The sequence below is a fragment of the Pararge aegeria genome, chromosome 7 (assembly GCF_905163445.1).
Source record: "Pararge aegeria chromosome 7, ilParAegt1.1, whole genome shotgun sequence".
Lineage (NCBI taxonomy): Eukaryota > Metazoa > Arthropoda > Insecta > Lepidoptera > Nymphalidae > Pararge > Pararge aegeria.
The window spans coordinates 13,890,496-13,912,655 of record NC_053186.1 but is presented as its reverse complement, the minus strand read 5'-3'; the positions used below and the strand labels follow the sequence as shown (position 1 = coordinate 13,912,655).

The 22,160-nt window shown below is 34.3% G+C and overlaps 1 protein-coding gene across 1 annotated transcript in view; it reads left to right on the top strand.

Annotated features, from left to right (window-relative positions):
- Nucleotides 1-7,358: 7,358 nt before the first annotated feature.
- LOC120625178 (transcription factor SOX-5) overlaps nucleotides 7,359-22,160 on the top strand; it is a 272,598-nt gene continuing 257,796 nt past the window's right edge. The window contains exon 1 of the mRNA XM_039892158.1: nucleotides 7,359-7,408. The gene's annotated coding sequence lies outside the window, so the exon portion shown is untranslated. The remainder of the gene's footprint in view (nucleotides 7,409-22,160) is intronic.

Below are 22,160 nucleotides of genomic sequence, written 5' to 3'. Positions count from 1 at the left end.
ATGATGACGATAGCTCATCTATAACAAAACTGCTGCGAGACACAAGTACATACCTACATAAAGTCAAAATCTCTCTTGCTTACTTTGTTTAGTTTTTTAATGTTTTTTATAAAACTAGCTTTGATACCACCATTTCGTAGTTTATTTTACATGTGATATGGAAAGCCGGTATCTATTTAATATGTTGCATATATAGCTTTACTACTTATACAAAAAACCCCTATTCAATTTAACAAAATTAGGCCAATAATCTCCAGACCTGTATCAATAGTTACCTGATGGGGAGTGGTGATTCAGTCTAAGGTTGAGGACGTTTGACTAGAAGATGAAGATTGGTGTCATATTGTCTGGCGGTGACATGCCACAGTTCGGGATTGTTATTGCTATAGTTACTATAGTTATTGCCTGTAATTACACCAGCAATACAGGCAAGCTTTACACCGGAACTAGATCAGTATCCTTCATACCAGAACACAACAATGCTGCTTGACGACAACAATACTGCTTTGCGACAACAATACTGCTTTGCGACAACAATACTGCTTTGCGACAGAATTAAGCATGTCGGCAGTAATTCCTCGGACGAGCTCTGTCATGAAACGCTACTATTGACTTTGGTTAACTACGAGTATGTTAAAAAAGTAAGGGGAGAACTAGATCAAATAATTAATGAACACGAGCTACGAAATACATCTTATTTATTTATTAGGGTTTACCAGGTAAAATATACAAGTGTTTACAAATATACATATAAAAGTAAACACAACATGCATTTTTCGCAAAGACTACTAAATTAAAATTTTATAACAATTGGATTCCCGAAATTAGAAGAAGAAGACATTACAATAAAGAAGAAATTTATAAAAAATATATAAAAATCCTATCTAATAAATAATAAATTGTAAAAGATTATTGAAAATTCAAATTAAATTCATGTTAAAATAAACGATAAACTCTTGTTACAAAGACGTCTTAATAAATGTGAGTGAGCCCCAAACTCTCGCAATCACATCAAGTTATGCTTTGAGATCCACCGTGGTCTGTGATCGCCACTCGAGATCGATTGGGCAATTCGAAACAAAAAGTTGAGATCGGCGGAACAAAGGAGCCGCTAAACTCGCAGATTAAAGTGGCATGCGATAAACCAATAACGCGTGTGCTGAAGCTTTTAAGTATTGGCCCGTGGGTTATTTTGTACAGGTTTAATTTAATTGATTAACATAGCGTCTTGTCATAAAACTTGTGTTTTACCTAGTTCAAGCTAAAGTACCAAGGCTATAACTGTCTAGCAAAATAAATATATAAATTTACATCGATAAAACACACATCGCCATCCATCCCCAAAGTAAGCGTAGCTTGTGTAATGGGTTAACTAGATGACTATAAATATAAATACTTGTAATATACAGATAAACAGTAAATGGAATAGGTACTGAAAAACATTCACGTTTATCTCACAAAAAAAACCAGTTGTGGAATCGAGCCTTGGCCTCAGAGAGCAGGGTCGCTGGCCACTGCGCCAATCGGTCATAAAAAAAACATTATTCCACCATTTTCCATACGGACACCGATTGACGATAATATTTGCTCAATGCATTCGAAGTATAGTAATCCTTACAACCATAAAGGTGCTTCATAAAAGTAATAGGTACACCCACCAAGTAGCGTAGTCTGTACAAGTTTATACTTACTTCGGTAAGTTTATAAAATTTAGTTCAAACTGCAATTTATTGCAAATGTTATATATGTACGATTCATAATAGCATATAATAAATAGGCTTAGTAACGTAGATAATTTTGATTATATGTATTTAATTTAAAAACAAAAGAAACAAAAGTTATAACTCAACATTAATAAAATCGCTATTCAGTTCATAAAAATCAAGTTTTATATTTTGCGTTCATAAAATAATTATAAAAACCTAATACTAGTCTCTATGCGCGGAAAATATTTTTGCAGTAAAGAAATTTTCTTTGTTAACGTTGTTGAATACGAAATGCGAGGAGTGGAGGATTTTTGAAATATGTTTTGCAAAAAACAATTCCAATTGCAGGATAGTTAGATTAAAGAATGAATGGAAGACTGAGAGATTTGAAGAGTGAATGTAGCTCCCGCCAGCATTTCCTTTGCGAGTGCAGGATTCGAAAAAGCCGAATAATTCTAAAAGCCTCCTGTTGACACACAAAGCTTGAAGTTTTCGCTCTCCGACGTTGAAAGAAAGCTGAAAATTACAACATTCTATGGAAATGTTGCCTTTGAATAAAATACAAGAGTACGAAATTGAAAATCAGCTGTTTATATCATACTTTTATTTATTTATTTACGTTCATTGTACAGTGTATATTTAAATATTCTCAGGGCTGTCATTTTTAATTACCTACTTCTATTTAGAGTCAGAGAGACAGCGTTCGGGAAATTTAGTAAGGTATTTTCATCTTTGTGCCCCTGCACATCAAAAATAAAGTAATCGGATAGTAAGTTTTTTTTGTATAATATTAATGGTAAATGGGAAACTTGGACATGTAAGGAACACGTCCTGCAACGTCCAGCCTTTGTCTGTCAACCTGAAGCGTAAGGTTGCTTGTAACAACACCGGCAATCAAGCATTTCAGTCTAGAACCTGCGAGGTTTTTCCTGTTTATAGGCAATAGTTTTTCACTTACTATATTAGGTGGGACATCCGCTTGGTCCGTCAATTATAATAATAAAAAAAAACGAGGGGAGACAGACAGCGTGAATCTTTGGGGCTAATTATACGAGAAATAAATTGACTTCAAAATACCCTAACATCAACTTCCCTATAGAAAGTTTTATCTTCTACAATCAATAATAAGGGCGCTCGACTAGTAAGCACGTATAAATAATCATTGAATTACTGACAAATTGTGTATAAACGACCAGTCCTCGGTGTCCTCACTATGAAAGACAAAGTGTCAAGATGAAAGAGGCCGCCGTCGATTGTCGCTTTGTATCGTCTCTCGTTAGCCAGATTTGTTTTAAAGATTAATTGTGGCCCGAATCACAAGCGAAAGCGTTTATAACACTGTTTCAGTAATTCGCCATTCCATTGATAACCGACACTTAAAAACTTAAATGACCACCGATTGTATAAAGGCTTACCTACATTTCAACTCTGCCTCGGACAACATTCAAAGATTTCGGTTCCTGTCTATAGTACCTACTAGCGCCTGCTCTTTACAATCTAAAATTGACTAAAATTTAAATTTTGTCACTGTTTCGTAACTTAAGCTTAATTATATAAACTGTATTTATTTCATTAAAATAATAAAAAAATTGGTTGTCTGTAAAGTCAGTAAGTCAGTCATTCGTCGGTACCCATGCGTTATAAATTGCTTGTAAGCTTTAAAAACAAAAAAAAAATATATTCAAAAGCTATGTGAATCTTTGGTGAGAATCAACAATCATAACAGTCCACCACTGGACGAAAAGCATCTGGACGGGAAGGGTTTGCTCATTATTACCCTCAAGTATGTATGTTTGTAGTGGCAGAGTGACTACAAACATACATACTTGACGTTTCAAAAGTGCTTATAAAGTAGGACTTGAAATAAATGAATTTTGAATTTTGTTTATTTTTTATTATACCACAAATGGCAGACGGGTTGGTGATCGCAGCAGATGGTTTTAGGAGTGTTAGCACAAAGGACGCTGGTTCCCGTTCTCCGTTATATTTCTTTATTGGTGACAACTGTGTTTCACTGACGGATTTCAACGAAATATGACGTGTCTTACTTTACGCTTTTACTTTGTACCAAACAACAACAACGTTTATCTTCTGAGGGTCTCGATTTAGTCACAATTGGGGAATTTTAATAATAACTTAATTGTTTTATTCTATATTGGTATTGCTTTGTTCGTTTAGTGGTAAGCTTATTCGACTGTTGACCACAAGGTTCCGCGTACTATTCCCGATTGTGGCAGAAAATGTTAGTTTTTGGGTTTTTCTGTTGAGAAATCCTTAGCGCTGGGTTTGAGTCGGTACCAGTTATTTACACGTGTGATAATAATCATTGAAACCCGTATTGGAGTAGCTTATTGCGTCTTTGCTCAACAGTCCTCTCTGTCGTGACAGAAAAAGCCTATGTAGCAGACATTGATGGACAACTGATTATGATGATAAGGGAATCATCATCATTTTCTGTTTATTAATTGGCAGATAATTTCACCAGACTTTCAGCCTAAATGCAGTGTTCCTAATCGTACAAATATTTCCTACGTTACAGCGACTCTTGGGATCCGATCCTACACTCAAGTAAATACACACTAGCTGACCCGTGCAACTTCGTCTGCACCAAATCGGTTATTACCGGAAAACACAAATAAACATTTTCTAAAAATGAATCCTAGCTAGATCGATTTATCGCCCCCGAAACCCTGTATACAAAGTTTCATGAAAATCGTTGTAGCCGATTCCGAGATTCCAATTATATATATACAAGAATTGCTCGGTTAAAGATATAAGATAAGATAAAATAAAAATAAATAATAACCAATACATCGATTTAAGTTATTCTAGTAATATTTATAAATGCATAAGTATAGTTCTAAAATATCTGTTTTTTTTATACCAGCTGTTGTACGCGTTTCTTTTGGTTTTTCGTGAATCCTACGGGTATTGTACATTTTCCGGGGATAAATAGCAGCCTGTGTGTAATCTATATCCGCTCCAAAATTGAGTAAAATTCGTTCAGTATTTTTTGTGTGAAAGAGTAACAAACATTACATCCATTTATAGTAGGATCGTAGGATATATATATGTGAAACTGATTGTCTTTCACGTAGCAAAGGAGCAACGGGATGCGAAACTTACAAAACATCGATTATAGGTCAGATAGTACCATAGTCCGGACGTATTTGTCGCATCAGGGGACCCAAGCAAGTCCTTATAATACTCTTTTAACGCAGTCATATTCTTAATTCTGTACGCAATTTGAAGAAGATTATAATAATCCACACAATTCAACTACAATAAAAAAGTTTATTAAACGAGATTACCTTAATGCTTTGTTCATTAAACCATATACGGTAATGATTTTAAAAAAACGCAGTACTTAATGAAGTTAAGATATTTTCACCGCGGCAACATAATCGAAACAATAAAATTTTAAATGCAACCAAATGTGTAATAACATTTTGAATGTCTTGTAGGATGAAGTGGTTTTTACTGTGTACCGCTTTGAAGGACTAAATAAAGTTTTACTCTCACTCAAAATTTGACTTTGTTCAAACGCTTAAAATTTTCAAATGCACCTAAAATTTAAAATCTATACATCACATTCCAATGAAATGTTACAGCGCATCTGATTTAAAAAAATGTCTTAATAAATGGTATTGCTGAAAAAAAAATCTTATTTATATGCTATTAATTAAAAAACTTTACTATCTCTAGTTTCTGTAGAAGTATTTATAGTAAGTATCATGATTAACAATAGGACTAAAGAAACTTTTGTTAGTTTGTTGGTTTGGTACCTAGGTTAGGCTCAAACAGTTCACCGATCACATTATGCACATGCTATTTATGTATCTGAAAATAGACTTTTTATATTTTTTAAACTGTTTTTGATGAAATTTTGTGACGAGTGAAGAAACATGGCATAGTTTTGTTACTAATGGTTCACAGAATTTTTAAAAACCGACTAATCCTGAAAGCAAGAAAAGGATATAAAGGTAGTACTAAAGCATTTTAACATATTGTATTATCATCTTATATATTTTATTCATATAGCTTGCATCCTTTAAATAAACAAAGCATAGGTACTTTTTTACACGGTTTTTGATGAAATTTTGTGAAGAGTGAAGAAGCATGGCATATTTTACAAACTTACCTATAGTTTCCAGCTTTTTTTAAGCCGAATAACCCGAAAGCCAGTAAAGTATATAAAGATAGTAAAAAAAATATTGATTATAGATACATACAAAGATATTTTATTATCCAGACATCATAGAGTTGGCAGCTTCGCATTTTTGCAGTATGTTCAGCTAATATTATTTTGGTATGATTTATGAAATAGAAAGATTGAATATTTTATTCAATCTTTCTATTTCATAAATCTGTGCCTTAGCAGCCTTGGCAGTGCATTAGCAATTTTATTTTATTAATTAAAATAAAGAGTATGTGAAGGAATGAAACTTAATTTAAAAGATTTATAAAAAGCGAGAAAGTAGTGAGCCTCCGGATACCCCTTTATTATATCAAGTTGCCTTACAAGTAACAATAGGTCAATTACTTACTCCTTTATGTACGTGAATGGATGGTGGATGCTGCACTGAGTTATGTTATAATCTTCAAAGGAGAGATGCAAGCCGAAGTTATGTAGAGCTTTCTAATTTTGTATGACCTATGCGAACTAAGCAACGTAAGACCTATTAACTTCAATCTGGAATAAATATATGGATAAATAATAATAATAAAAATTGTCTTTATTGTGTCTCATTTACAATAGATTCTTATAATCTAAGGAACGGTAACAACTGTGTTAGTTAGAAATTGTGTTACATCTATTAACGCCCACCTCCGGGTTTGCTTAAATACAAAAAGACTAAAACAAAGAAAAATTTAAATATTACAACTAAAACAATACAATTTACAATTTTATAATGTACATGTTTGTGTATGCGTATGTGTGTGACAGTGCGTTTGTGTATGTGTGTGTGTGTATTTGTGTGTATGGACGTGTGAGTGTTGCGTGTTTTTGAGTATGTTTTGCAAGCAAGATCTGTAAAGTTAGTGCCTTTAATTTGAAGTGACGATATTTTCCGTATCAGTATAGGACAGCGTCTTAAGCCACTTGGTAGTATAGTATTTGCAATTTCTGTGATTCATCGGGTATATATAAATAAATAAATATATAATACGACGACACATCGCCATCTAGCCCCAAAGTAAACGTAGATTGTGTTATGGGTACTAAGATGATTGTTGAATATTTTTATGAATAATATACATAAATACTTATAATATACAGATAAACACCCAAACACTATTAAAAAATCATGTTCATCACACAAACATTTTCCAGTCGTGGGAATAAAAACCACGGCCATTTAGTCGGAAAGTAGGGTTGCTGCCCACCACGCCAATCAGCCGTCGTCGGATACTCAAGATGATATCAGGCCACCCGTGCTGGTGCATCATCACGCGAGTCAAATTTTTACCTCACGGGGTCACTTTATCATAACGGGGTCAAACACGGGCCAAAGAACGTCAGATAACACTTGGACTGGTTGACTTTTATACTTGCTACTTTTAACTAAAAAACTAAACAAATGCAAATAAACTTTCGACAATTTTTTTTTTAAATCGACCTTTTTTTTATTTACAGGTATTTCATCATAACGAGATGCATGAAATTGAAGAACCAGAGTTGTGACTTCATGTTTATTCAGGTATGTAAATAATTTTGTAAATAAATGCACTCATAGCGACAATAGCTCTGTAATAATTATCCGAGCAGCGAAATGGCATTCGAAATTTCGAAATGACATTCGAAATTAGTGTCATCTGCATATCGTCTGCGTAAGGTACAGGGATCATTTGTGGGATTGAGTATACGCTTTTATAATATGATTCCTAAGGTGATTTTGGACCTGCCAATGCACTGCATGCATTTAAAGAATTTGTTAAAACACATTTATTACAGCGAGGTTACTATACAATTGATGAATTTTTAAATGACAAGGTTGCTGAAAGCGGAGCCGGATGCTTCCAGGCTCCGCTTTCAGCTCTCACAAGATAGAAAAATGAATGTTAAAATGCAAAATGTAAATTGTTGATGTTGGAAAAGAGCAACTGCTGAGTTTCTTGCCGGCTTCTTCTCGGTAGAATCTGCCTTCCGAACCGGTGGTAGAATCACTACAGACAGACAGACTTGACGTTTCAAAAGTGCTTATATTAGGCCTACTTGAAATAAATGAATTTTGAATTTTGAATTTGAATTTGAAATGCCACCCATTGCTAAATCTTTTTTGCACCTGCTCTTAGCCTCCGTTTAATAAGTGAAAGCTTATCCGGGGTAGAACTACCGCCAGGTTTATTCTTTCCGCCAAGCAGCAATGCTGTGTTCCGATCTGAAGGCGTGGTTGCCAGTGTACAGGTAAATGAGCCTTAACACTCCACCACAGATTGGGCGGCATTTTGTAGGAAATTTTCGTTGCATGCCCTGCAAGATTTTGCTCTGTTTAGAGGTGTTTATTTCCGACTTATCATCTGCTGGGCCACAGCTGAACAATTGAAGATACCTAATTTTTATTATAAAAATAATAAATAAAATTCTTGTATGCGATTATAATATATATAATACATTTTTTATCACTTTAGTATACAATATATTCCAATTAATGAGACGATATTTAATTTATTTTTATCACCAAAGCTTAAAATTGTAGCTGATTTTATAATATATCATGTCCATTTCAAATATTTTTGTGGTCGATAATAATATAAAAAAAAAACAAAAATTCTTACATAAAGAAATACTACCTACTTTTTTATGTTTTATTAATACACGAAATACGATTCGACATTTTTTTCTCTCAAGTAGGTAATTTAAAAGCCATAAAACATCAATACCAAACTACCATTTATACTCCAGAGGTAAATTTTATCTATAGAATAAAATATTACCGAACACAGCACATGCGTTCATAGAAGATAAAATAATCTTTATCACTTATTAATAAACATAATAATATGTGCGTACGTCGTTTCTCTGTGACAATTATTTCATTACGCATCTAATAAAACTGTCATATTATTCAACTTATATTCCAAAATACCCAATACTGATAAACCCGTTTAAGGTGCGTACAGACTGTACATACCTACTACGATCGACTTATTATTTTAATGAACTCCAAAAATTGTAAAAATCAATTTAAAAAAAAATCATTTACTTTAAATAGGCCTACACTTTTGGACCGTAAAGTATGTCTTCTTATAGTGACTCTAGCACCGAAGGCAGATTCCACCGATAAGAAGCCGACAAGAAACTCAGCAGTTGTTCTTCTCCAATATAATTTTACAATTTAACAATCATTGTTCTATCTTTTGTGAAAGCGGAGCGGCTTAGTTCCAAGCAACCTTCGCATTAAGAAATGGTATAGTAGCCGAAAAGTGGTCGAAACACATTTAACATGGATATATTATTTCACCTTATGCAAAGGTAATCGATACATTATTTTACCTTATGCAAAGGTAACTTCGGTATCATTTTAAAAAAGCATATACTCAGCTGCACAAAGGTTTTCTTAGACGATATGCTAATATCACCAATTTATGTCCGTTTCTAGTAAGTCGATTGTATATATCAACTTTTTTTTTCATCTTAATCGTCATAATCATTAGACTAGGTACATCCCACTACTCAGCCCATGCCATGTACAGTAGGGAGTGTTTAAGAGGCCACCCACCACGGTGCTCCAATCCGGAAAGGCGGGCTTTGCTGCGATATGACATGTTCGTGATAATAACCAAGAAGCCGGAAGCTTAACGTGCTCTCCGTGGTTTTCTTACTTGCGAGATTACACCGTCAAGTTCATCTGTTTGCAGTGACTACCATTGAAGAGTGCAAATTCTACTGAATACAAGCTGCATGTATGCTGTGCCGATTGCTTTTATTAATCTATATCAAATAAGAAAATTCCTTATAGTTACTTTGTCTACATTATTTCGAATAATTCGTAGTTCAAACGTATTATTATTTAATGGCAGGCAAACAACTGTGAATATATTTTATTTTAATATGGTAGTTAGGGTCCCATAAATCGTTTCCGTGCTTTGTAATATAAGCCCAGTCGGTATTTCATATTATTCACAAACTGAAATATATAATATATAAAAAAAAGTTAATATCTATATATATAAAAGAAAGTTGTGTTAGTTACACCATTTATAACTCAAGAACGGCTGGACCAATTTTTATGATATTTTTTGGATTTCTCTTACACCGGAATAGGATAATAAGTATTGTATTAAAATACACATTATAGACAGCTAGTTTATAATATAAGTAAGATGCACTGATCTCTATCAATACCACAGGAAAGGCTGCTATTACTTGGTCACTGTTGTTATCTTCTAGTAGTTGACGCTGTTAGTGTGACGCTGTAATACAAGTGTCTGAGGAACTAAAAATAGTGCGCGTATTTGAAGAATGGATAAAACAGATATTATAGTTTATCTTGTCTTGTCTTGTCTTTCCGTAAATAAAACTTCTCCTGCCGTGCGATTATATGTGTTAATAAGTGGTAAGATTCATTTGTGAGACGTGGTGAAGGGTACCTACGTCACGTTACCAAACAGGGCAGGATATTTCAGGACTTGCTCCTTGCATGACCTGTGCAATGGCGTGCATAGAGAGTATGGACGGGATATGCAGATGATATAAAATGAAGAAAATATCTAGAACGAATGATAAAAAACTTAAGGAAAGACATTGTAAGAGTTATAAAAAGCTTTCCCTCAAGTATTTAAACCTCATACTGGATATTTTCTCCATTTTATATCATCTGCATACCCTGTGCATATCCTCTATGCACGCCACTGGCCCTGTTTAGTGCTCTGTGTGAAGTGCTACTCTGTATATAGGTGATCGTTGTCCACTTACCATCAGGTGGTCTATCTGCTTGGTCCGTCAATTATTAGTGTAAAAAAAAATACTAATCTGTACGGACCTTAAAATAATGGTCTACAACACACATACATAGCTGAGACAACAATGTTATTTGATTACCTTTCTGATTGCTTGTTAGAACACACTTTTATTGTGGAATTTTATTTTTCTAGCAAAACTGACGCAACCTAGCTATTAAGGTCTATGGTTAACTGTTGTTTATATAGCCTTCAGAGGTCAAGATATAATAGTTTGATACCTATGGTGGCCATAACATAGTCTTCTTTATGTCTTAATAAGATATTTATGATTGTTATTCTAACATCGGGAAGTTAATTGTTTTTAAATATATCATAAAACGTTTCTCCAAATTATCATTATTAACGACTAAAACGCTTAGGTGGATATATCTATTTTAATGGTTTTTATAAGAGTCTCTATTTTATAATAATAAGTGTAGTCGCAGAGCTTGGATATAAACGTAAGCTTGGATATAAACGTAAGCTTGGATATAAACGTAGAAAAGTCCTATTATAGTATAAAGGACTACGTAAACGATAAAAAAGCTTGGGTGTAAATTATTGCTCTAACCGGGTTGCTCTTCTAATAATTTAAAATGACATTGTGAGATGGTGATAACAAAAAAACACCCGGCTAAGTTTGTTGTGGGCTTCTTCTTAGACCAGGACGCGTTTGGAACCCTCGTAGCTTTAGTTTTAAGTTTACGAATGTGGTTATCGCCATCATCTCACTACCGTGTGGTTCTTATGTACGCATCAAAAGTGCCACCTGTGGGCCTACTTGAATAAAGATATTTTTGACTTTGACTTTGACTTTGACTTTAAATTGTTAATTTTTTAATTTTTTCTTAGATTTTTTTTTTATTTTATCTATTTATTTATAATGGACAACCAACAGTAGATACCTTAAAACTTGCTCTTTTTTTTTGGAATGAGTCACATTGTAAATGTTCAACTATTTACAGGTTATCACAACTTGCATTAAAATGTAAAAAGTTATTCCTATAAATTATTTACAGTCAATTATTATTCTTTTAATATAAACCTTTAAAATTATAAATATTTAAAGCTAGGCTACAATTAATAATTAAACTTAATGTTAATTATTAGGAAACAAAACAAAAATAAATTAAATCGGATTAAAATAATTAATACATATGACTTAAAAATAATAAATAAAATTAAACTTAAACTTAACTGACTAAAATATATAACTAAAATAAACTGTAAGGCAGGTTAATTAGAAGAAATAATATCTATAACTTTTCGTCTAAATTCAATGTTACTGTCAAGAAAAATGTCTAAGTCATTATGCTTAATCAGACACACTTATTATAGCTATCCGAAATTCGAGGTATAGGGGACAGACGGGGACAAGGGGGAATTAATATACAATAGCCAGACTATTGTCCAGAATATATGTATTTCGGTTGCAACATTGCCTGATTATAGAGAATTGACCTACCACACTGCTTTAATTTTGGTTGGTGGGCTTAATCGAATGGTATATCATGTTATTTATATCATACGAAAATGATGTCCAAAGCACGGTGAAAACGCTAATATCGTAACGTAGCGTCGGCTGATATTAAAAATGTTTAAACAGACACATAACACATATTTGGACGGTTGATTGGCGCAGTGGGCAGCGACCCTGCTTTCTGAGTCCAAGGCTGTGGGTTTGATTCCCACAACTGGAAAATGTTTGTGTGATGAACATGAATGTTTTTCAGTGTTTATATGTATATTATAAGTATTTATGTATATTATTCATAAAAATATTCATCAGTTATCTTAGTACCCATAACACAAGCTACGCTTACTTTGGGACTAGATGGCGGTGGGTGTATTGTCGTAGTATATTTATTTATTTATAATATCTACGAACATTTTACCCAATCAGAGAATCGAACCTAGGATCTTGTAACTGTAGTTGAATATAAAGGATTGTAAGCAATAGACTTTATTAAGGATTATTTAAACGATAAAAAAGCTTGGGTGTGAATTGCTCTAGCTTCATAGCTTAATTTAAATGTACTGGAAGATGGTGATAACAAAAAAATAAATTTACCCGGCTAAGTTTGTTGTGGGCTCTTCTTAGACCAGGGCGCGTTTGGAACCCTCGTAGCTTTAGATTTAAGTTGGCGAACGAAGTTATCACCATCCCGTTACAATTATGTAAACAAATATGTATGAACGCTTCATAAATGCCTGTGACAGGCCTACATGAATAAAGAAATTTTGAATTTGAATTTGAATTTGAATTTAGACCAATGAGTGAATTTAGTAAAAAAGTAGGTACCTCATCATCATCATCATCATCATCGTGTCAACCCATTACCGGCCCATTCTCCCCCGGGTCTTCTCCCACAATGAGATATATTGAGGGCGTAGTCCACCACGCTGGCTTAGTGCGGATTGGTGGACTTCACACTCTCAGGCGTGCAGGTTTCCTCACGATGATTTCCTTCAACGCTAAAGCAAGTAATATTTAATTGTATAATTTAAAAACGCACATAACTCTGAAAATTAGATGTGCGTGCCGGGAATCAAACTGGTTCCACCCAAAAGCTTAGCCGCTAGGCTATCATAGCGTTTTTACGCTTAATTAGTGGTAATTTCGGTATTACCTACACAACAAAAAAAAATAAAAGTATCAAAAAGGCACGTAAAGGAAACATTTCCCTTTGATTCCTCGTGGAAGTCGATACTAACCGAAATCAGCGTTTTTCGTTCCCAATCCCACAAAGGACGGAACCAGATAGTAATTAGCAAATGGCTAAAGATTGGCGCCAATACATCGACGGTTTTACTTGTTTTTTTTTTTTTTTTACTTATTTGGCTGGGATTCTAGTTTTATCATCCCTGTTTATTTTTGTGCAATAAAAAAAAAGAGTTCCGTTACTTAGGGCAGAATTTCAAATCGGTAGATAACTGGGAATATATTTGTCAGATATCCTATACGAGAACTTTCTAATTGTCACTCTTAAACCTTAGTTTAAAGATAATTTTGTCACTGAGTTGTGTTAATCGATTCACGAGTTTTGTTTTGCCCAATTTCTTTATCCAATCTATCTGTAATCTACAGATTGATTCCTCAGAAACTATGATTATTAAGCTTAATTTGCTATACTCCGCGAAGAGCAAGGGAATATGTATTGTGTAATTTATAATTTCTCCAATCCTTGTACTACACATCTAACAGATCTCCGGCAATGTACATTCTACGAACGTTTCGCTCCAAAACCGGAGCATCCTCAGGAGATGTTGACTTTACAATGAATAATTGTTAAGTCAACATCCGTATTGTTATATTATTATGTATATATTTTGTTCATACCGAGAATTGTGACAGGAAAACTTAAAAACTCACCAATAATTATTCGCCGACCAACCCGAATATCGAACCGAAGACCTCGCGATTCCTAGATAAAAATCTGAACTACCGCACCAATGAAGGAAAAAAAAAACGTATAATGTAAAAGATAAGCTATGGAAGAGAAAACACTAATCTCCATAATAAATCTCTAGATCTTACTTTCAGCACTGAGATTGGGGATGTATAATTGAAACCGACAGCTCAACGTGATCTCCAACGTGAAACATTTTTGCTCAACTCTCTAATCGTATCCAAAACGTCGTGATCCGTAGTCAGAATTTTTTGCCATTTGGGCACTTAGAAATCCTATATCCAATAATCCGGAGTTACGAGTATATACAAAAATTTACAATTATTAAACGTGAGTTGGAAGGTAAAAATAGGGTAAAACGGTTCCACTACTCGTCTTAATTTTACACTCACGCTTTTTACGTAACATTTAGCAGTGATGTGTAAAATAATTTATACCGAAAACTGTATTAAAACCCACAAGTCACTACACCAAATAAGAACAGCACCACAAAAATTAATTCCGTAATCAAACCAAAAGAAATATTTCACAGCACCATAATTAAACACGAATATAAATCTACATCGGCAATCGAAACGATAAAAGCTTCTGTTATTTTTTTTTTCTTCTCAATTTCCCCGAGGTCAACGACACGCTAGACCCGGTGTCGCCAGCCGTGAGAAGAGTCGAAAAATGTCGGACACCAATGTATTAGCATAACGTTGTAGGTAAAAAAATCGAATGTGTAAAACCAGCTTTACACCAGACGCACGGTTTTTGAGGCTAAAGACTCGATCACATCGCGGAAAAAAGTAAGATATTTTTCGTGTTAAACTTTAAGTGGACGTATAGCTTTTTGTGCATCAGGTTGATGAACGCAGTTCAGCACTTTGCAGTACGTGTTGCTTGCATGCTCTACAAACTGCTGTTCTATTCGGCAATGGTATTACACTTACCATCAGGAGAGTCATCTGCTCTGTCGATCAAATACTACCATTCAAAAAAAACCACCAACGATCTTGAAACGATATTTAATTTATTTACACTAAATCTTAGCTCTTGATCGCAATCTGTTAAGCGATAATGCAGACTTAGACTGTTACAAAAAAAAGTAAAGATGAAGCATTACAAATTTGTTCCACAAATAAAAAAAAAATACAATCAAATGGATAACTACTCCTTTTTGTAAGTCGGTTAATAATGACTGTTTCATTACAAAATTAATATTCATTTTTATTGTTACATACGAAATACAAAAATTACATATAGCGTGGCGATGCGTCGCCACGGCATGTCACCACGGCATGTCACCACTCAAAAAATCAGGTTTACCCTCCGCCTATAGATTCAAATAAAAAAAATACAAATACAGTTGTGCGCAAAGGCGGTCTCATTGCAAAAGAAATCTCTTACAGACAACCCTTGACAAGCCATTATGTTAAACCCATTCCCAACAACGTACTGGTACGCTAAATCGCTCGGCGGCACGTCTTGATCGTTTACTAGCCTGGCGTGGCTAGTAAACGATCAAAAAACTTGGAACTTCCCCTTATAAGACAGCGCAGCGCGTATAACTATACCAGTAAGATTGTCAACTTCTTACTTATCTAGTGGCGAAATGAAAGTGTCAATGAGAGCTTAAAGCTTGGAATACCGAAAAACTTTAAAGTCTATTTAGTTTTACATAATTATTTGTAGGTGGACTATTTACCAATTATTACGAGTGTTTATGCCAATATACGAAATGAAAATGCAAATGAAATATGACAACAAAAGCAAACTGAAAAATCACTCTCAATTAAGCACGGTGCGCGCTTAGCCTTACAGCAGACATGGCTTTAAAAAAGATTCCACAATTTGAATTTCGAAGAGCTCTCGAGAAGAGTGCGATATTGAATAAATGAATAAATAAATGAATAGGAATATATGAATGCACATTAACCGTTAAATAAATAATTATGGCATCGCCTCCCGTACTTTTCGCGCTTCATTTGGCCCGGCCTTTAATAATATTTTTTTCTATCAATAGCCTGGCCGATTAGACTCGGCTTAAAAAAGAAATGATTATTGATTTCACTATAATTATAATCTGTAGGTTTGATAGCTCGTAGTCTCATTATACGTTTTATTACTCGTTATATTTTTCTAAATAGAATTGTAAAAAGAAGTTTACATAAAAGTATGGTACTTTTATAGCTGTATTATGTATTTACTTGTATGATTAGCATTAGTGTACATTTTTGTATATAAAAATGCACTAGCGGGAAGAGTAAACAAGAAGAGCTGTATAAGAGCAGCTTAGTAGCTATATACGGTGACTTTTTTCGTTGTAAACAGAGACCCAGTTAATCGATCGAATGTCTGCTGTTCATTGGTAAAAAATAATAAATAAAATATACATATATATAGAAAATTTAATTAATAGTTTGGTGCACTAGAATCATCCTATAGCGATTGCCAGCGGCGCGGTGCGGCGGCTGTGTCAATTCAAACTATTGTTTCACGTAGCAGATGAAATATTTATATTGTTTTTACTTTTTACCACTGGTGTAGTGCCGAAAATCGGGTAGATTATCAGCCACTTTGGCTGTCGATGGTAGGCGATAAACATATCACTTTGTTTAACGACTATAGTATCAACTATCATGCACCGGAGTACAGTAGCGGGTCAAATTTTATATTGATAATTTAAAACCTAGCATTTTCTTACGAAACAAAATTTATTTGGTTTAAGTTGTAAGACAGTCGAAGTCGTAAAGCACAACCGTTTCTTATGCTAATTAACGTAATATTATACATTTCTGTATACAAATATATTTTATATTGTATCTTAAAACATATAATATTTAATGCACAGATATAAAGCACCTGTTTCAATTCGATAAGCTCATAATTTGGTCTTTGAGGTCAATTGGTACCATTGACCTGGTGTATCTTAATTTCTTAGTTTTATGTAGTCGTCAAAATGTTGTCAAAATGATTTGGATGACCGCCGTAAACCTAACATGATCTTACCTTTCCGTGGCCTAAGATTTGGATCCTGGTTGGTCATTTTGAGAATTACTTTTATGTTCTAATATATTAACTCAGTTTGTAGGGTTAAGCTGAACGTCATTAGGTTATTACGTCTATTATTTTTTCCTGCTACTTCTATGGAATAAAACGATATAATGAGTGGCCATTACTCAATACAATACGGGTTTTGTCTGGTCATAATTCGTCATCATCATCATCAGTCTAATAACGTGCCACAGCTACGAGAGAGGACGACTCTCTTGGAGCATAGACCCACCACGGTAATCCAGGTTGAGCTATATAATTATTATTATAACATTTAAGTGACAATCACTGGGACCGACGGCTCAGCGTGCTCTCAGGGGCGTGAGATTTTTACAGTGACAACCCAATACCTGACAGTTAGTGTCCCGACCCTTAAATCTAACCCAGTGGATGCCAGAAACTGTGTAGATTTTTTAATATCCCGAGAAAATTTTCCTGCGAATATCTCCAGAGAGTAAGCTACAGGCGAAGCTAAAAGCAAATAAAAGTCAAATTTATCAACATTGATAAATTTGAATTAAAAAAAAATCTTATCCCTTTGGGGTTAAATTTAAAAAAACGAGTTTAAAATAAAGAAACACGTTTTCGGAAACCAAAATACCAACTTTCAAAGAGATAACTGCATTGTAGGTGGTCGGTCAGTTTGCCCGGACAAAACATTTTATATCTAGATATATATTGGGTCCCTACTGAAAATCAGCGTTGCAGTATGTCTTGGCAGATACTTACTGCCATGTTACTGCGGCACAGAGCAGAGTAGGCGTCCCTCAACGATGCAACATACTCAGTGGCGTGCACTGCATACATCCACAAAAGCACTGCCTATCCAAATTATTTTATTCAGCTCGTATTGGAAGGGTATTTTTCCATTCAACGCCATGTATCCGCTTTATGCATACCCTGGCCGAAGACTGTGCTGTGCATGCAGCAAAACATACTCCTTAATTATTATTTTTTCTCTCTATTTGTATTTCGCAATTTATTGTGGTTGATAAAATTATATATATATAGATAACACTCATGAAAATTCTAATTTAAAAATTAATATACGGAATTTACACATTTCAAATTGGTGAGATGCAAAGTTAAACCACTTTACGTGGAATAGTCATCTATAAACGCTAGCAGTTCAAAGATAACTTCACAAAACACGTAGGTAAGTAAATTTTTCTTGAATGCATATTTTATTAAAATTGTAAAGCATAAAACCGCGTCCATCCCCCGACATCGATAAAATACCGATCGCTATATTGTATCCGCCTTGAGTTATGCCAACTGCCGGCGCCTTTGATGTGACATAGAGTAAGCAACAGAGGCGATGGTTATCCGATTTTTCTTTCTTTTTAAATTTAATTAACGAACGGCGAAGGATGAAACTTGAAGATTTAACATCTGCCGAAAGTGGCGGAAAGGTATTTACATTTAACAATGTTTTGCGTGAGGTAATCCTACATTTCGTACTTTCAATTATGTTCTGCGCAAAGTTAAAAATAAATATAAAATCTGATGAAACACCATACTTTTTTTAATAGGCACATTATTTAAATAGGTATTACTGAGTATGTTTGTTTTTTTATTTATGTATTATTCATTTATACCGATATACAATTTAATTTATATTGATCTCGACTAAATATATGTAGAATGAAAGTCTAAAATAAACAAAGACTTTTATAAGACCACTGCACCGTCGATTGATTGATTACAATTATTTGATATTGACAAAAGCATTTATTGTTTTTTTTTATTTCAATTCATAACTTCGTGAACAAATAACTACAATTCTTTTCTAACTAAGCATAATATAATTCCAATTAGTAAACACATACTAATAATTACACACTAACATTAATATTAACAAAAAATATAAGCAGTCTAACTGTTCAATTATGGGCATGGTACCCAAAATGATAGCGCTGTTGCCCCTTTGAATTGCTAGACTTAGCCTTCCTCTTTTTTGTTCTTTTGTTTGCTAGTAGCAGTGGCGTGTATAGAGGGTATGCACAGGGTATGCAAATGATATAAAATGGCGAAAATATCCAGCAGGAGTTCTAAATACTTGAGGGTAGACTTTTTATAACTCTTACAATGTCTTTCCTTAAGTTTTTTTATAACTCGTACTTGAAATTTTCCTCATTTTACTCGTATATCATCTGCATACCCTGTGCATATCCTCTATGCACGGCACTGAGTAGTAGAGATATATTTGATATAGGTAACTAATTTAAAAGTTAATTTTTAATTCCGCAAAGCAGCGTTACTGTGTTCCGGTCTAAAGGTGGACTTTTTGGATGTCGCTGTAGTTACGGGCATCAGAGGTGTAACACATACTCCTCAGGTTTATGGACACATGGTGGCACTTTGCAGGACGTGTTCCTCGCATACCTTGTTAAATGTAGCTCTGTTTATAGGCGATGGTTTTCCAATAACCATCACCTCCTTTTCTGTTAGAATTACTTTTTTTTTTAAACAGAGATATATACTTTGGAAAAACTTGGGGGAGGCATACGCCGATGAGGCGACTTCTACTTTAACTTAGACCTAATGAATTAGACATTAAAAGACATAACAAAATTAACTTTATATAATTTTTATCAAATAAATTAAAATTTGTAATAATGATTATTAGTAAAAATGTTATAATTGGTAGTAGAATAAAGGCTTTTTATTTTTATTTTATTTTATCTTATTTTATATACTTATAAGTCAAAGTTGTCTCGTAACCCATAATGGTGCATCTGCGCAATTTTTGTTATTCTATGATCAAACACTACTCCTAAATTGGCGGTAGGCTTTCTTTGTGAATTATTGCGGATCCCGTTTGCAGGTCCGACTCAATACCTTAATGGTATCTCATGTTTTCACCTACCGAACTAAAAAGTAAAAAATACCACCGAATCGGGAAATGGGGAAGTGATAGTGTTCCATCTTTACGCATAGTGTCGGGATATACGTTTTTCCGAGACTACAAAAACCACGTGTTTCGTAATAAATTACTCAGCGTGCCAGGTTTCGTGTACGTACAAAATGAAAGTAAGATTTTTTTCATCTTTACAAACTTAATCCTGGCGCTTCTGTTATCCTAATAGAAGTGCGCGATGCACGGTTGTTGTAGCGGAGATAGCTAAAATTTAGGTTTTCGGCTTCACTTTCAGTGGGCCGAGTTCGAATCCCATTACGCATCTCTAACTTTTCTACGTTATGTGAGTTTTAAACAAGTAAAACATCGTGAGGAAACCTGCATGCATCGAGTTCTCCAAAACGTTCTCTGCGGCGTGTAAAGTCTACCAATTCATACTTGGCCAGCGTGGTAGACTATGGCCTATCACCTTCTCATTCTGAGAGGAGACCCGTGCCCTGTAGTGGGCCGGTGATGAGTTGATGATGATGATGATGATGAAGATGATGAGCACGTGTTGTAAATTTTAATGTGTGGCATAATGTATTAATAAAGATATTTTCTTTCCTTCTTTCATTGTTATACATAGAATATGACTAGGTGTTCTTCTTTTGTTTTAAAGCTTAGTTAATTTAAGTTAGCAGTTTATACGATTTCTAGAATCCATTCGTTTTAGTTTTTTGTTAGTTTTCATGTTCCCCTTTATGTAAAGAATTATATATTACAAAAATAACTTTATAAAAACGATCATCTGGTTTTTAATGCATAATAAAAGAAATATTTTTTTTTTATTTTAAATGATCCAAGTAGCTTAATAAATTCTAGTGAACTATTTAAGCTAATTGGATTCACGTTTAAAAAAAAAAGGCCAATTTAACAAGACCTTTTTTTTGTCTCTGCTAATTTCCTCCAGCTTTACTGTTACTTATTATTAAATAGAGTGGGTGGGAAGGTCAAGATAAAAAAGCCGCAATAGATCAATACGTTTAGGAAGGGGATTCAGGAATTTACAACCCCTACCAAACAAATTTATGTGCCGCTCGAAGTTAACCCTCTCATGCAAAAGATCACGTTTCTTTATTTTACAAATTGCTTACCGAAATAGATCTCAGTGTATTTATAATGGTTCAGAAAATGGTGTTTATTTTAACCGAGTATAACATATACCTACTACATAACTATAAAAAGGTGTAATTCACATACAATACAATTGGACGCAGTACAATTTAATTGGAAGCAGCCAGCCTCGCTCTCATCTCCCGCAAGATAGCAAAATGATTGTAAATGTTGATGTTGGAAAAGAGCAACTACTAAGTTTCTTGCCGGCTCTTCTCGGTAGGATCTGCTTTCCGAACCGGTGGTAGAGTCACTACAAACATACATACTTGACGTTTCAAAAGTGCTTATAAAGTAGGCCTACTTGAAATAAATGAATGTGAATTTTGAATTTGATGTGGTTTACAGCAGAACTGTAACTTTATTGGATAGAAGCAGGCGTTACTTTGCGGAAATCCATAATATGTTATGAAAATTAAGCTTCATTTGCTCTACTCCGCGAACAGCAGGAAATATGTATGGTGTATTTCTTCAATCCGTATACTCCACACCAAACAGATCCTCGGCAAAGCACCACTCTCTACGCACGTTTCGCTCCGAAACCGAAGCATCCGCAGGAGATGTTGACTTTACAATGAATAATTGTTAAGTGACAATTGAGTGAGAGTGAAGAAATTATAAATTACACCATACAGATTCCCTGCTGTTCGCGGAGTATAGCAAATTAAGCTTAATTTTCATAATATATTGTAACTTTAATTTTTTATCAACTCTACGTCGCTACAAGCAGTAGAAATAAAAGAAAAATAGAAACATAAAGATTGAAGGCATGATAGCCCAGTGGGTAAGTCGAGTTCAAATCCAAGCATGCACCTCTAACTTTTCTAAGTCTTGTACGTTTTAAGCAATTAAAATATCACTTGCATCAACGGTAAAGAAAACATCGTGAGGAAATCTGCATGCCTGAGAGTTCTCCATAACGTTCTCAAAGGCGTGTGAAGTCTACAAATCTGCGTTGGGCCAGCGTGGTGGACTTCGGCCTAAACCTTTCTCATTGTGGTAGGAGACCCGTGGCCTGTAGTGGGCCGGTTATAGGTTGATATG